This window comes from Rutidosis leptorrhynchoides, chromosome 2 (assembly GCF_046630445.1).
Source record: "Rutidosis leptorrhynchoides isolate AG116_Rl617_1_P2 chromosome 2, CSIRO_AGI_Rlap_v1, whole genome shotgun sequence".
In the NCBI taxonomy this organism is placed as follows: domain Eukaryota; kingdom Viridiplantae; phylum Streptophyta; class Magnoliopsida; order Asterales; family Asteraceae; genus Rutidosis; species Rutidosis leptorrhynchoides.
In genome coordinates this window covers 149,560,001-149,574,710 of record NC_092334.1, presented here as the reverse complement: position 1 = coordinate 149,574,710, position 14,710 = coordinate 149,560,001, and positions in this window count along the sequence as shown.

Below are 14,710 nucleotides of genomic sequence, written 5' to 3'. Positions count from 1 at the left end.
CTTACTGTAATATAATCACGTTGATCAAGTGTCATTATATTATATTAACTCATGCTTCAGTTCCCAACACTACTTCAATAACATTCATAATTTAAGTTCAAACTTTTCAGATTTTAGAAACTAAAACAGTTTCCTTTATGATGTAACACTGATATCGCGAAGAGATAAATGATTTCAGATGAAAAAAATTTATGAAAATATCGACAAAAATATCGAGGATATTTATAATGAAAGATACGATGATATCTTAGAATTTCTAATATCGAAAGATGATAAAGAAGATTTGCCCGTAAAGGTTTAGAGTTAGGAGCAAGGTATTCGTTAATGACTTCAGCAGATACTGAATCATTTGGATTCTTTGAAGGCAGGTTTAGTCTTTGTGATTTGTCCACAGCCTCCTTCATGGTTTTCTCAATCCGTTTTCCAGTTCCAAACCTTCTCTTTTTCTGAGCTTTGCCAACACACTATTCTTTATCATCAAACTTTTAGCTGTTAAGGTCGTTTACAGTTTTTGCTGCTTCATCAGCATTCAAAGTTATCATAACCAAATCGTTGGTAATCAATCCGAGGTGTTTTTAAAAGTTTGAAGGGTTTGCATGAAGATTGTATTTGTCAAGATACATATGATGTTCTAGAATTTTGAATGACACAAATATTTTTCTGGGTTTTATGAATAAAAGTGATGTTCTAGCACAGTTTTGAAGTCAAAGTATAGCTTCGAAAGATGTAGGAATCTAAGAATGATGTCTTTTGTTAAATCTTGACTTTGGATTTTGATTTGTCAAAATCAAAATATGTAATCAAATTTGGATGAGGATGGTTGCTTTGATTTTTATAAAAGAATATATATTGTTGTGAAAGTAGTGAGTATAGTTGATGATTTGTTGAATCAGAATCGAAGAATGTAACATATTAATAGTGAATTTATATATCTCTCGGGTATTACCTACCCGTTAAAATATTCTCACCATTAACAGTTTGTACAAAAGAGTTTTCTTAATTACATTCTTTATGAAAATACACCTACATATATATTTTTTTTAGATGTAATCATGATTTTAATGAGTTAACATAATATTAATCTCATCTGGTTTTCGACTAGGACTAGAATATAATCTCTAAAACTTTTAGAAACTACATATTCTCTGCAGAATATTTCTTCGATAAAGTTATGAATCAATACTTCATCGTTTGTTGTTGTTGGTATTCCTTGGTATCTATGGTGCGTATGACGTTGATGTTCGAGGTACAGATTGTGATGTTGAGGTGTGAGATGCGGATGTTGTTGTTGGTGGTGGTGATGGTACTGTTGGTGTTGCTGGTGGTGGTACTGTTGCTGTCGGTGCTGCTGCTGGTGCTTGTAACCTTTGCACCACATTCTCCAAAGCCACTACCCGAGCGCGAAGCTCGTTGACTTCTTCTATTACACCGGGATGATTGTTGGTTAGGACGAGCGGATGAATAAGATCCAGAATCTGAGATAGTATATAATCATGACGAGATACTCTGGAAATGAGAGAGAAAATGGTGCTTCGGATAGGTTCACCGGTAAGTGCTTCAGGTTCTTCGCTAAGAGGGCAATGTGGTAGATGGAAGGGATCACCTTCTTCTTGTCTCCAATGACTAAGTAGGCTACGAACCCATCCCCAATTCATCCAGAATAGATGATGGCTAATTGGTTGATCCTTTCCGGTTACACTGTCTTCGAAGTTCAGGTGAATATCCATATCGGAATAGCTGTCAGAGTTTAAGGAATTTGAACTTGATACGTGATCCATCTTGTATAATTAGGGAGATGATTTTTGATATGAATTAGATTATAGAATTTAGTTTGGTATTCTTCAATACATAATTTACATATGTATATATAATACTAAATTCCATAAATCACGAAAAATTTTCGGAAGATGTCAGGAAAAGTTTATAGTAACAGATACGCTAAGATATGAATTTTTGTCTATACACTATTTTTGCAATAAATGCAGGAAAACGTGTCTAGACTTAAGAATGATAAACATGTAATTTCCGACAAGAAATGATAAGCAAAACTTTTAACATGCAGACACGGTCGAAGTCCAGACTTACTAATGCATCTTAACAACTATCAGTTAGATACACTCATGCAAGACCTGGTTCGCTAGGACCAATGCTCTGATACCAACTGTGACGATCGCTCCAAATCCATATGGATGAACACGTCATTCATCGATTTCATTGCGAGGTATTTGACCTCTATATGATACGTTTTGTAAACATTGCATTCTTTTGAAAAGGCACAACATAAATGAATATATAAATCCAAGGTTTTCGATGTCTGATGATTTTTATGTATAGACAATCACCGTATATAATAGTTTACAATACTACATCCGTTGACAATGCAGTCAAAATAAGATACATGGTGATGATTTTGTGAATGCAAAGTTTTCTTGAATAAAGCATCTATGACTCCATGCACATAGCTTGTATAACATATAAGCAAACAGCGGAAGACTTCTAGGGAACCTGAGAATAAACATGCTAACAAGTGTCAACACAAAGGTTGGTGAGTTCATAGTTTTAATGTTTTGCATAATCTGTACATAAAGGTGGATCACAATATTTCAGTTGTTTCATCCAAAAATGTTTATCAAAATATTCTACGAAATTGAGCACCCTGGTAACTAAACTTAACGTATATATAATTTATATCCTTTGTATAATCATCTTAATAATACACGCATACGTCCGTTAAAAGGCTAGTGCTCTAGCTCGGACGGGGATATCAAGCCCTATGGATCCATATACTACTACTCGCGCCCACCAGTTCTTATAACTGGCAGTTACTAGTTACCAAAGCTAAGGGATTTTTGGTTCAAACTCAGTGTAGAATTTAGTATGTACTTGTATCCATTGCGTTTAAAATAAAGTGCATGTATTCTCAGCCAAAAAATATAGATTGCAAAAGCAATTTAAAAGGGAACAAATGAAACTCACTTTAGCAGCATATAAAGTCATTCACCAAAATGTGACCGAAACTCGGATTACCAAATAACCGTAGATCTCAACCTAGAGAACATATGTTGGTCAATAAATGTTTATCAAGCTAGGTCAGGTCATAGTGTATCACAATTCTAATGCTCGAGATCGACATACAAAAGTTATCCAAAGTCGTTTCAAAAAGTCAATTTTGACAATAGTTCAACAAAACGAGACGTACCTTATATAATGATTCATTTACTCGGTTGGTAATATTAAAAAATCCAATTTATCAATCTTACAAACAATTTGTTTAAATATTAATTGTAGATTCAAAAGCAATTCCAATTAACGTCAATTATAATTCAGTTGATCATATCTTTTAATCCGTTCATCGAAACTATTCGATATCTAAATGAAAAGTTATTGATTTTTCGCCAGCTTTCCAAAAACATGTATATCATATACCTTTTACCAGTAATATATGTATTTAATTCGTGATCTATTATAAACTGTTTAACGGCAAAATTTAGCATACACGTATGTATAAATATATATACTCGAGCACTAGACATGGATACACAATTAATATATAAAAGATAAAATATGAGTGCTTACGTATCAATATTGAGATTCAATATTGTAGGAAAGTACGTAGACGTAACGGAGATGATAAACACTAGGTTTGATTCATAAATATATCCCCGAACATTACCCATAATTTCCTTAGCTCTATCCCGCTTGAAAACCCATTTTGAAAGTGACACGCTCAAGACCTCGTCGTAGTATTTTATGTATAATATTAATACTACTAATAATAATAAGATTAATAATAATATTAATCTTAATAATAATAATAATAATAATAATAATAATAATAATAATAATATAAATAAAATAAATAAATACGGAGTAATATAGATATTAATATGTGTGTGTGTTGAGCAAACTGGCCAATTTATAGAATGTTTCTGAATTCTGTCCGCCATGCGATCGCATGGGTTTTATGCATATTTCTCATGCGGTTGCATGGCCCCTAAATCCACTTAATATGTACATAGTTGACTTGTAATTTTAGGTCCGTTAACTCGTACGTTGATACTCGACTCGTGTACCACTTTCAGTTTTTCGAACGCACTTTCGTACGTTTAGAAAACTAGCCTTTTACGTTACGCGACGTGTACCCTTATTAATAATTTGACTTACTCATCAATAAATTACCTTATAAAAAAATGTAACTTATAAAATTGAGCGTTGTGGTCATTTGCTTCTATAAATCAGCGACTCGTTGTTTATCAAAATATATTATTTTAAATCGGGACGTTTTTTTTTACTAAGTTAATATTATATTTTTGTAAAATATATATATATATATATATATATATATATATATATATATATATATATATATATATATATATATATATACGTATATTTTCCAATCCCATTATAATGGTTCTTGAATCGTCAGGGTTTGGTCAAGGTTAAATGAATGTATGAATACAGTTTACACTTCTTGAGATTCAACTTAACAAACTTTGCTTATCGTGTCGGAATAATATAAAGATAAAGTTTAAATTTGGTCAGAAATTTTCGGGTTGTCACAATAACCAGTACCAACAACAACAACATCATCACTCATCTCAACCTCGCAATCTATACCTCAAGCATAATCATCGTTCTACGAATCGTTCTACATAAACTATCTTCGTCCTTCATGGAGATTATGTAATCTCTAATGTTTTAGAGATTATGTACTCTAGTTCTAGCCGTAAATCTGATGAGTTTAATATTATATTAACTCATTAAATCTATGATTACATCTGGGGAAAATGTATATGTAATTATATTTTCATAAAGATAGTAATTAAAAATTCTTTCGTACAAACTGTTAATGGTGAAAATATTTTAACGGGTAGGTAATACCCGAGGAATATTTAGATTTCACATTAATAAGTTAAACTGTACATTCTTCGAATCTGATTCAACAGTCATTTACTATCCTATTTACATCCACAGATATACGTATCCGTTCACCGCAGAATAACCATTTTTACTCAATTTCATATTTGGATTTTGACTTATCAAAATCCGACAAGTGGCATAATGAAGAAAACATTGGACAAAATAAAATTTGTTAGAAACAAACAAATTAACTATGAGAAATTTTGTTAAGAATCCACGCTAACAAAATCCTAGCTAACTGTTCCTAGCTAACTGTTAATTCCTTATTGTACATTTTATTTATCGCAATTTAATTATCGCAATTTATATTCTCGCAATTTTAATTATCGTAATTTAATTTCTGTTATTTATTTTACGCACTTTAAATATCAGGACACGTATACAAAGTTTTGACATATCATATCGACGCATCTATATATATTATTTGAAATAACCATAGACACTCTATATGCAGTAATACTGGAGTTAGCTATACAGGGTTGAGGTTGATTCTACAATAATATATATACTTTGAGTTGTGATCGAGTCTGAGACATGTACACGGGTCACGATAAGTATTAATTAATTCGAATATTATAAACTATATATGAACTATTGAATTAGTAACTGTGGACTGCTAACTGTGGACTATCAACATTGGACAATTAAAATGAATTAAAATATTGATTTTGACATATAAAACTAAACAATTCTTCAAGTTTGCCACTTGATTTCATCCTAAACCTCATTTGTATCTTGACGATTTCAATCTGCGATTCAAACCTTTCATAATTCTTGAAAATACTTCAATCGAGAGGATGAACCAACCGCACTTCATCTATGGAAGGAAAGTTTTATGCATATAGTATTGCACCTGAAAAACTCTCGGAAACTGAGTAAACGTTTAACGCGTAAATGTGCTAATTCCTTTAGTGTTATTATTACACAAAATAACTTGGTGATTCCTTTCAAAGTAGAAAATTTTGTCACAGCTCCAGTAAATCAACTTCGACTTTTCGATCGAAAAACAACCTAATTAACACCTTGATATATGTGTGCTCTTTTATTGTTACCGAGGAACCTTTTATATTCCACCATATTACCATCAACGTTTAATCATCTAAAAACACAATTCTCTTGAAACTACCTCGGATTGATAACCGATGATTCAGATATCGTAGCATTAAATGCAGAGGAAACAGAAAAATTGTAGATGGTCTAAACGGCCAAAAGTTTAATGATAAAGAAGAGATTGTTGGGAACGCTTGATAGAAAATTTAGTACTGGAATACAGATTGAGCAAACCATGAAGAAGACCAAGGTCAAATACCAGGACCATACCATATATATTAAAAAAATAAATCCAGGTAATTCTGGATCCGATGAAACCTTCGACGAATATCTTACTCCGTACTCAAGTTAAAATCTTGTGAAAAAATCTTTCTTCATCAACCATCGAACTTAGAAATTCCAAAATATCGTCATAAATATCTTCGATATTTCTAAAGATATTTTCATAAATATTCTCGTCCGAAATTATTTACCTCTTCGTGCTATCTGTAATACATTATATTGGAAATTTCTGTAAAATCTAAGTATAAACTATGAATGAATTTTGAAGTAGTGTTGGAAATTGATGCATGAGTTAGTATAATATAATGACACTTGATCAACTTGATTATATTACAGTAAGTCATGCTGAGTTTCTAATGGAACGTGATGATTCACAGATCATAACGTCATCATGTGCCATGTTACACGACTCTTATATTCTGTCTAATCTATAAACATATCAAGAACATGATTTTCTTGATAGTCCTATCTTTCCCTTGAATTTTGGTAATTTGACAAGTCAGATTGTGCTATTACCATTTCTTTCTTAGAACATTAACTGTGTTCATTCCAAAATTCATATCTTCAAATTCTGGACCATTATTCGCTTGACTTAAAGACGGGAAGAGAAAACAAAAGTATGAAGCTCCGAAATATAAGGGAGAATATAAAGCCCGATAACAACACATAAATTACAAACCGTGTATATCAATGTTTATTACAACATAAAGACACGGGAGAATTAAAAACATTATAACCCCAAGGGCGAAGTAGAAGAAAACAGATTCCTCTGATGGAAGTTGGAAAAGGAGAATGATTGTTGCAATAGTAAGGATAAGGACAAGGATCAGAACTGTATTAAGCATTTTTACAATCTTTTGAATGTACGAACAAAGAAATAAATTATAGGAATGGTGAGAATAATGGAACAGAAGTGTTTAAATTATAAAAGAAAAATCAGACGTAACAATTGAGACATATGACCGCATTTAATTAAAGAGATCATAGTATCCTTAAATCCCGAAGGATCATATCTTATTCAGATTACAAAGATTTTCTTTAAAATCCCTTGAATTCCGGAAATCAGCCTCATCTACGTCAGAAGATATGACGAAACTTTATTTCTCTCATTTCACTCTTTTGTGATAACTTCATTCGTACTCTTTGAATAATCGAATTGTTTTATCTACATTACTCAATGATGATAAAACTCTATTTATCAATTCATATTCGTCATGAAAACATTTTTATTGTTAGTCATGACCACCTCACTCAAATTTCGGGACGAAATTTCTTTAACGGGTAGGTACTGTGACGACCCGGAAATTTTCGACCAAATTTAAACTTGATCTTTATATGATTCCGACACGATAAGTAAAACCTATTAAACTGAGTCTCAAGAATTTGAATTGATTTCATGGATACTTTTGAACCTCGACCAACTCCCGACGATTCAGGAACAATTGGGTGTAAATAAAAATATAAATATACATAAATATAAACATAAGTATACGAAATATTTTTTTAAAAATAAATAAAATACGTTTTAATCAAATAGAATTAAAAAAAATGTAAAAAAAATAAACAAAATAATTAAGTTATTATTAAAATGAATATATATAATAGATATATGATATCACTTGAATCAATATAGTAATATATATATATATATATATATATATATATATATATATATATATATATATATATATATATATATATATATACATATATATATATAAGATTCCTATTAATGACTATTATATTGTAACATTTATAAAATATATAAATATTCAATATTCAATAGATATATTCATATACTATATAATATAAATTATAAAATAAATATATTAAATGTAATTACAAGTTTGATTATAATTATTATATGATTATTATTACATTCATTATTAATAGCGAAATTTATACATTTGATTTGTTAAAATAACTAGTAGTAAAGTTTTTAGTTATTATGATTAGTAATTTTATTAAATATTATTACCATTTTCATTAAAAATTATTATTATCATTATTATTTTAATAACACAATTTTAATAATATTATTATGATTATTAGTATTATTATTATTAATAATAATATAATTATTATGATTATTATTATTAATTAAATATTTATTTAATTAGTAATTAGTAATACCAATTATATACAAATTATAAATACTGATATATCTATATATATTACCAATTCAATCTCAACTTTTCTAAAACAACTGTATGTGATTGATAGAGAATACCAATCTAATTATAATACGAACAAAATCTTTTAGCAATTGCTTTCAGTTTTAATTTTTTATTTTTCTCTATCTGTCCTTGTTGTCTGCAACTGAATGTCGACCCCAAAATTCTTCCACATAGCAATCGAACTCAAGATGTTATACAAATCATTTTATCTCTCAACATCATTATCACTATCTCTATTATCTGTAAATCTAATCACTAGAACACATCCAAATTCATTCAGCAATTCCTTTCTTCTTTTTATCTTTTTCTTCTGGATTGATTCTATCCGTCGACACCCATTCTCTACATAACAATGTTCCTTTCATAATTGATGAACTCATTCAAATTCTCCATCCCATTGAACCATCACCGAGACCCTAATCACAATATTCAACCTCCATCATCACTTTTTAACTTTCTATGTGTTTCAAATTCATAACCACGATCTAACTCAAATTCATATACATTTACATATGCAAATAATGAGGTACATATATATATTAACTCACCTTCGGTCAGACCCATAACGTTCAAATGTTGTTCGTCTTTCAATTCCCATTTCTGGTTCAATGACCAAAACAACCAACATCATACAAAGTTTGTTTTGGGAAATACAACACACTTGTATACCACTAGGCCACCTCCTTTTCTTCTACAAATTTTGTAGCTACTATTTCGGCTCAAGTCACCATATATATCATCACAACCCATCGACCAACAACTAAATCACCTTAAACTCTAATTGCTACTGCGTTTTGTAGCTGTCCAACACCACCACCACAGAATCCTACTTCGGCTGCAACTGTTTTATTTTTTTTAACTTCTACCAAATTGTTGCAGCAACTAACATCCTTTGTTCTTGCCTTTGTTCCATTCGAAAGCCTGTCATGAAACACCATCATCTGTTTATTCCGTTGATGATTCTTGAAGTTATAAAACAAAAGAAGTTATATACAATACCTTTTAATGGTTTTGGGTTTTTGTCAATTTGGTTTTATAATAACATCACATGGCATTTTATTAATGAGCAAGTGGAGTATTAAGGAATTTAAGGGCCGTTATTGGTGTTATAAAAAGAAAAAGCTAGTCAACAATTAAAAAAGGTGGCCAACAATTACAAGTGGGTTTTATTACTCTATATAAAAAAAAGAAAAAAAATAGGAAAAGGCATCGAAATCCTGGTGAGTCTTCTATGTCGTGACAATGGTTAGGTGGCCGAACCCATTATACCTACGTAAGTAATTATTATTGTTTTTTACAATAACGATGAGCTGTGGTTGGATATAAACATACACGATGATGAATAAAAATAGATGTGATGATAGTATAAGATGTTGATGTTAAGGGATAACGGTTTGATAATGGTGCTTTTAAAATGAATGATGATAATACATGATGATACGTGAAGTAATAAGGATGGTGTTCATGATGAAATGAACACGTTAGGTTTTATGATTATAATTAGGATTAAGACTAAGATTAGAGTTATGAGTATGAAATGATTTAGGATGAATTTTAAATGAGAAGTGATGATGAGAAGATCATGTTAACGAATAAAAATAATAAGGATAGTTGGTTGTGATTGATCAGTGTTTAAATTAAGAAGAAGAAGTTAGAAAATGGTTAAAAGGATTTAAACCATGATTTATTTCAGATACGTAGAAACAGAAGGACGGTTTGGTGTGGTGTAGTTTAAACAAGAGGCCTTAGGTTCGAACCCAGGCCACTACAATATTTTTTTTATCAAGAGAAGCTGTTGGGCTATTCGATTGGACTACTTCTTGGGCCGATAGATGGGTTACCATATTTCTGGTTGGGCCTTTTGTTGTTGGGCTTCACAAGGGTTATAATTTATGTGTCAAGAGTTAATATAGAAAAGCAAGGGTGGAAGAGTTATTAAGGATGTTATCGGATTAGCGGGACGTCGCGGGTTCAAACCCGGACTTGGGCATTTTTTTTTAGGGCTACATCGTTGAGGTAGTTATTTACTTAATTATTTATGATTATCATTATCTTATTATTATTATTATTATTATTATCATTATTATTATTATTAAAACGATTAGGAAGATTATTGTTATTATTATTAACACTAGTATTAGAAATAACATTATTACTATTATTAATATTAATATTATTATCATTATTAACATAGGTATAATTATCACTATTAGTATTGTGATTATTAAAAAAATATATTATCGTTATTATCAGGTTTACAAAAATTATCATTTTTGCTGTCATTAAAACTATATTATTATTATTATTATTATTATTATTATTATTATTATTATTATTATTATTATTATTATTATTATTATTATTATTATTATTATTATTATTATTATTATTAACATTTTTATTACTAGTAACATTATCATTATTAATACTTTTATTATTATTATTATTATTATTATTATTATTATTATTATTATTATTATTATTATTATTATTATTATTATTATTATTATTATCATTATTATCAGTATTGTTATTATTGATATTATCATTATAATCAAATACAATTTTTTTTATATACCATTATTAATATTATTTTACTAAATAAATATTATGTATATAAAATTATATTTATAAGTAATATTACATAAGTATGTATTAATCATATTAACAAATTTTATACGAATATTCATATATAACAAATTAGGTATTTATAATATTAACCAAATGTATATTAATATAACTATATAAATATGAGGCATTATAAATGTATATACAAAAATTAAATATATATAATATAAGTTATAATATATGAAATTGTTCAATTACGATTATAGGTATTAATATATATAAATGATATAGGTTCGTGAATCCGAGGCAAACCCTACACTTGTTAAATGACGTCATATGTAATTTTACTACAAAATACAGTATGGTGAGTTTCATTTGCTCCCTTTTTAAATGCTTTTGCAATATATATTTTTGGGACCGAGAATACATGCGCTGCTTTAATAAATGCTTTACGAAATAGACACAAGCGATCGAAACTACATTCTATGGTTGGATTATCAAACCGAATATGTCCCTTTTTAGCTTGGTAGCCTAAGAATTGGTGTTTATTATAATTGCCACCAATTGACGCGAATCCTAAAGATAGATCTATCGGGCCCAACAAGCCCCATCTGGGTTACGGATGCTTTAGTACTTCGATTTATCATGTCCATTGAGAGTCCCGGAATGATGGGGATATTCTATATGCATCTTGTTAAGGTCGGTTACCAGGTGTTCAATCCATATGAATGATTTTTTTGTCTCTATGCATTGGACGCATATTTATGAGAAATGAAAATGAAAATCTTGTGGTCTATTAAAATGATGAAAATGATCGATTATGATAAACTAATGAACTCACCAACCTTTTGGTTGACACTTTAAAGCATGTTTATTCTCAGATAATAAAGAAATCTTCCGCTGTGCATTAGCTCATTTTAGAGATCTTACTTGGAGTCATTCATGGCATATTTCGAAAGACGTTGCATTCGAGTCGTTGAGTTCATCAAGATTATTATTAAGTCAATTATAGTTGGATGTATTATGAAATGGTATGCATGCTGTCAACTTTCATTGTAAAGAAAGTTTGTCTTTTAAAAACAAATGCAATGTTTGTAAAATGTATCATATAGAGGTCAAGTACCTCGCGATGTAACCAAATGTAATGTATTCGTCCAGATGGATTAGGACGGGTCACTACATGATGAAGCAGAAAAAACTGTAAACGACCTTAACAGTCGAGAGTTTGATGATAAAGAGTAGTGTGTTGAAAAAGTTCAGAAAATGAGAAAAATTTGGTGCTGAAAAACGATTGAGCAAACTATGAAGGAGGCTGTGGACAAATCACAAAGATGAAATCTACCTTCAAAGAATCCAAATGATTCAGTATCTGCCAAAATCATTAGCCAACACCTTACTCCTTTTTCTAAACCTTCGCAGACAAATTTCCCGCATCATCCTTTGATTCCAGATATTTTAAAATTCTAAAACATCATCGAATCTTTCAGTATAAATATCCTCGATATTTCTGAAGATACCATCATAGTCCAAGATTATTTATCTCTTCACGCTATCAATGTTACATCATAAAGGAAACTATTTTAGTTTCTAAATTCTGAAAAATTCGAATTTAAAATATGAATGTTTTTGAAGTAGTGTTGGGAACTGAAGCATGAGTTAGTATAATATAATGACACTTGATCAACGTGATTATATTACAGTAAGTCATGCTGAGTTTCTAATGGAATGTGATAAAGGTTCACAGATCATACCCTCATCATGAACCATATTACATAACTCTTTCTTTCTATTAAACCTCTAGAAATATCAAGAAAATATTTTTCTTGATGATTCGGTCTTTTCTGGATAGTAATTTAACAAATCAAGATTGTGCCATTACAATATCCTTCTTAGAACATTAACTATGTTCATTCCAAATTTCATATCTATAAATTCTGGACCATTATTCGCTTGATTTAAAGTCGGGAAGAGGATATAAAAGCATGGAACTTTTGAATATAAAGGAAAATATAAAGCCCGACAACACCACATAAATTATAAACCGTGTATATCGATACGTATTACAACGTAAAGACACGGGAGAATTAAAAACACTATAACCCCAAGGTAATAGTAAAAGTAAATAAATTCCTCCGGTGGTAGATGAAAAAGAAGAATGACAGATATGAAAGTTAGGAGTATATCAAGAATCAGAACTGGATGGAGCATATTAACGAATGCTTTAAAGTATGAATTGAGAAAGAAAGAATAGAAAGTGTGAGCTGTGGAAATAAGATAACGAAGGGGGTGGATTTATAGTGAAATATCCGACAGAGAAATCGAGACAGATTATTGCATTAAATCGAAGAGGATCATAACTTCCTTAATCACTGAAGAATCGAATCTTATATAGATTACAATGATTTTCTTTGTTACGGAGATCAACCGTGATGACATCAAAAGATAAGACGAATCTCTATTTTCTCATTTCACACTTTTACGATTGCTTCACTCATACGCTTCGAGTAATCAAATTATTTTATCCATATTTATCAATCATGATAAAACCCTATGTATCAACTCATATTCTTCATAATAACATTCTTATTGTTAGCCATGATAATCTCGATCAAATTTTGGGATGAAATTTCTTTAACGGGTAGGTACTGTGACAACCCGAAAATTTCCGATCAAATTCTAACTTTATCTTTATATTATTCCGACACGATAAGCAAAGTTTGTTAAGTTGAATCTCAAAAATTTTAAACTGTGTTCATACATTCATTTAACCTTGACTAAATTCCGACGATTCACGAACCATTATATAAATGAATATGATTATATATGTATATGTATGTATATATATAATAACTTGAAAACGTTAACACATTATTAGATATATAATACTTTACATGAACTTGTTTGTTACAATATACTTATCGACGGATTTAAAAAGATAATATCAAATGATTGAATTATCAAGATTCATGGTGATATGATTACGGGTCTCTGTTATGAGGTCCACTGTGATTTAAGAAATCTGTTCTTTTTGACAACATTCGGAAAATGGTAAAGTGATCTACAAGTAAGAACAAATGTGTCGATTTACGAGAACTAGACAAAAGTTCGTGGAGATTCCCATTTAATTTTCAAAAGTGTGCTTTACATTGATTGCCCCGTGTCCCTTGATTAAGTAATTATTTAGTTCTCATAATACTAAAAACATTATTTGATATAATAACTTCTATTATTTAAATGAGTTTAAATTTTATAAAACGGACTTTGAAATACAATCAGTTTTGAAAAACTAAATATTATATTAAATAAATATTCCAATTATATATATAAATTATATTCCTAAATGAAGACATATATATATATATATATATATATATATATATATATATATATATATATATATATATATATATATATATATATATATATATATATATATATATATATATATATATTTTACAATATTAATATAGTTATGAAACATTTTGATTTAAGTAAAATTTTAAATATATTATTAAATATATTTTACTAAACAATGAAAATTTGATTTAAAGAAGCAACTAACCAAAACATTTGAATGTTCAAGTTACATTTCGAGTAATATAGTTTATCAATGATTTTAGTCTATATTTTGACAAGGGTACGAGTCACGTAACGTAAGTGCAAGTTTTCTAAGCGTACAAAACTTTGTTTGAAAAACTGGAACAAGGACA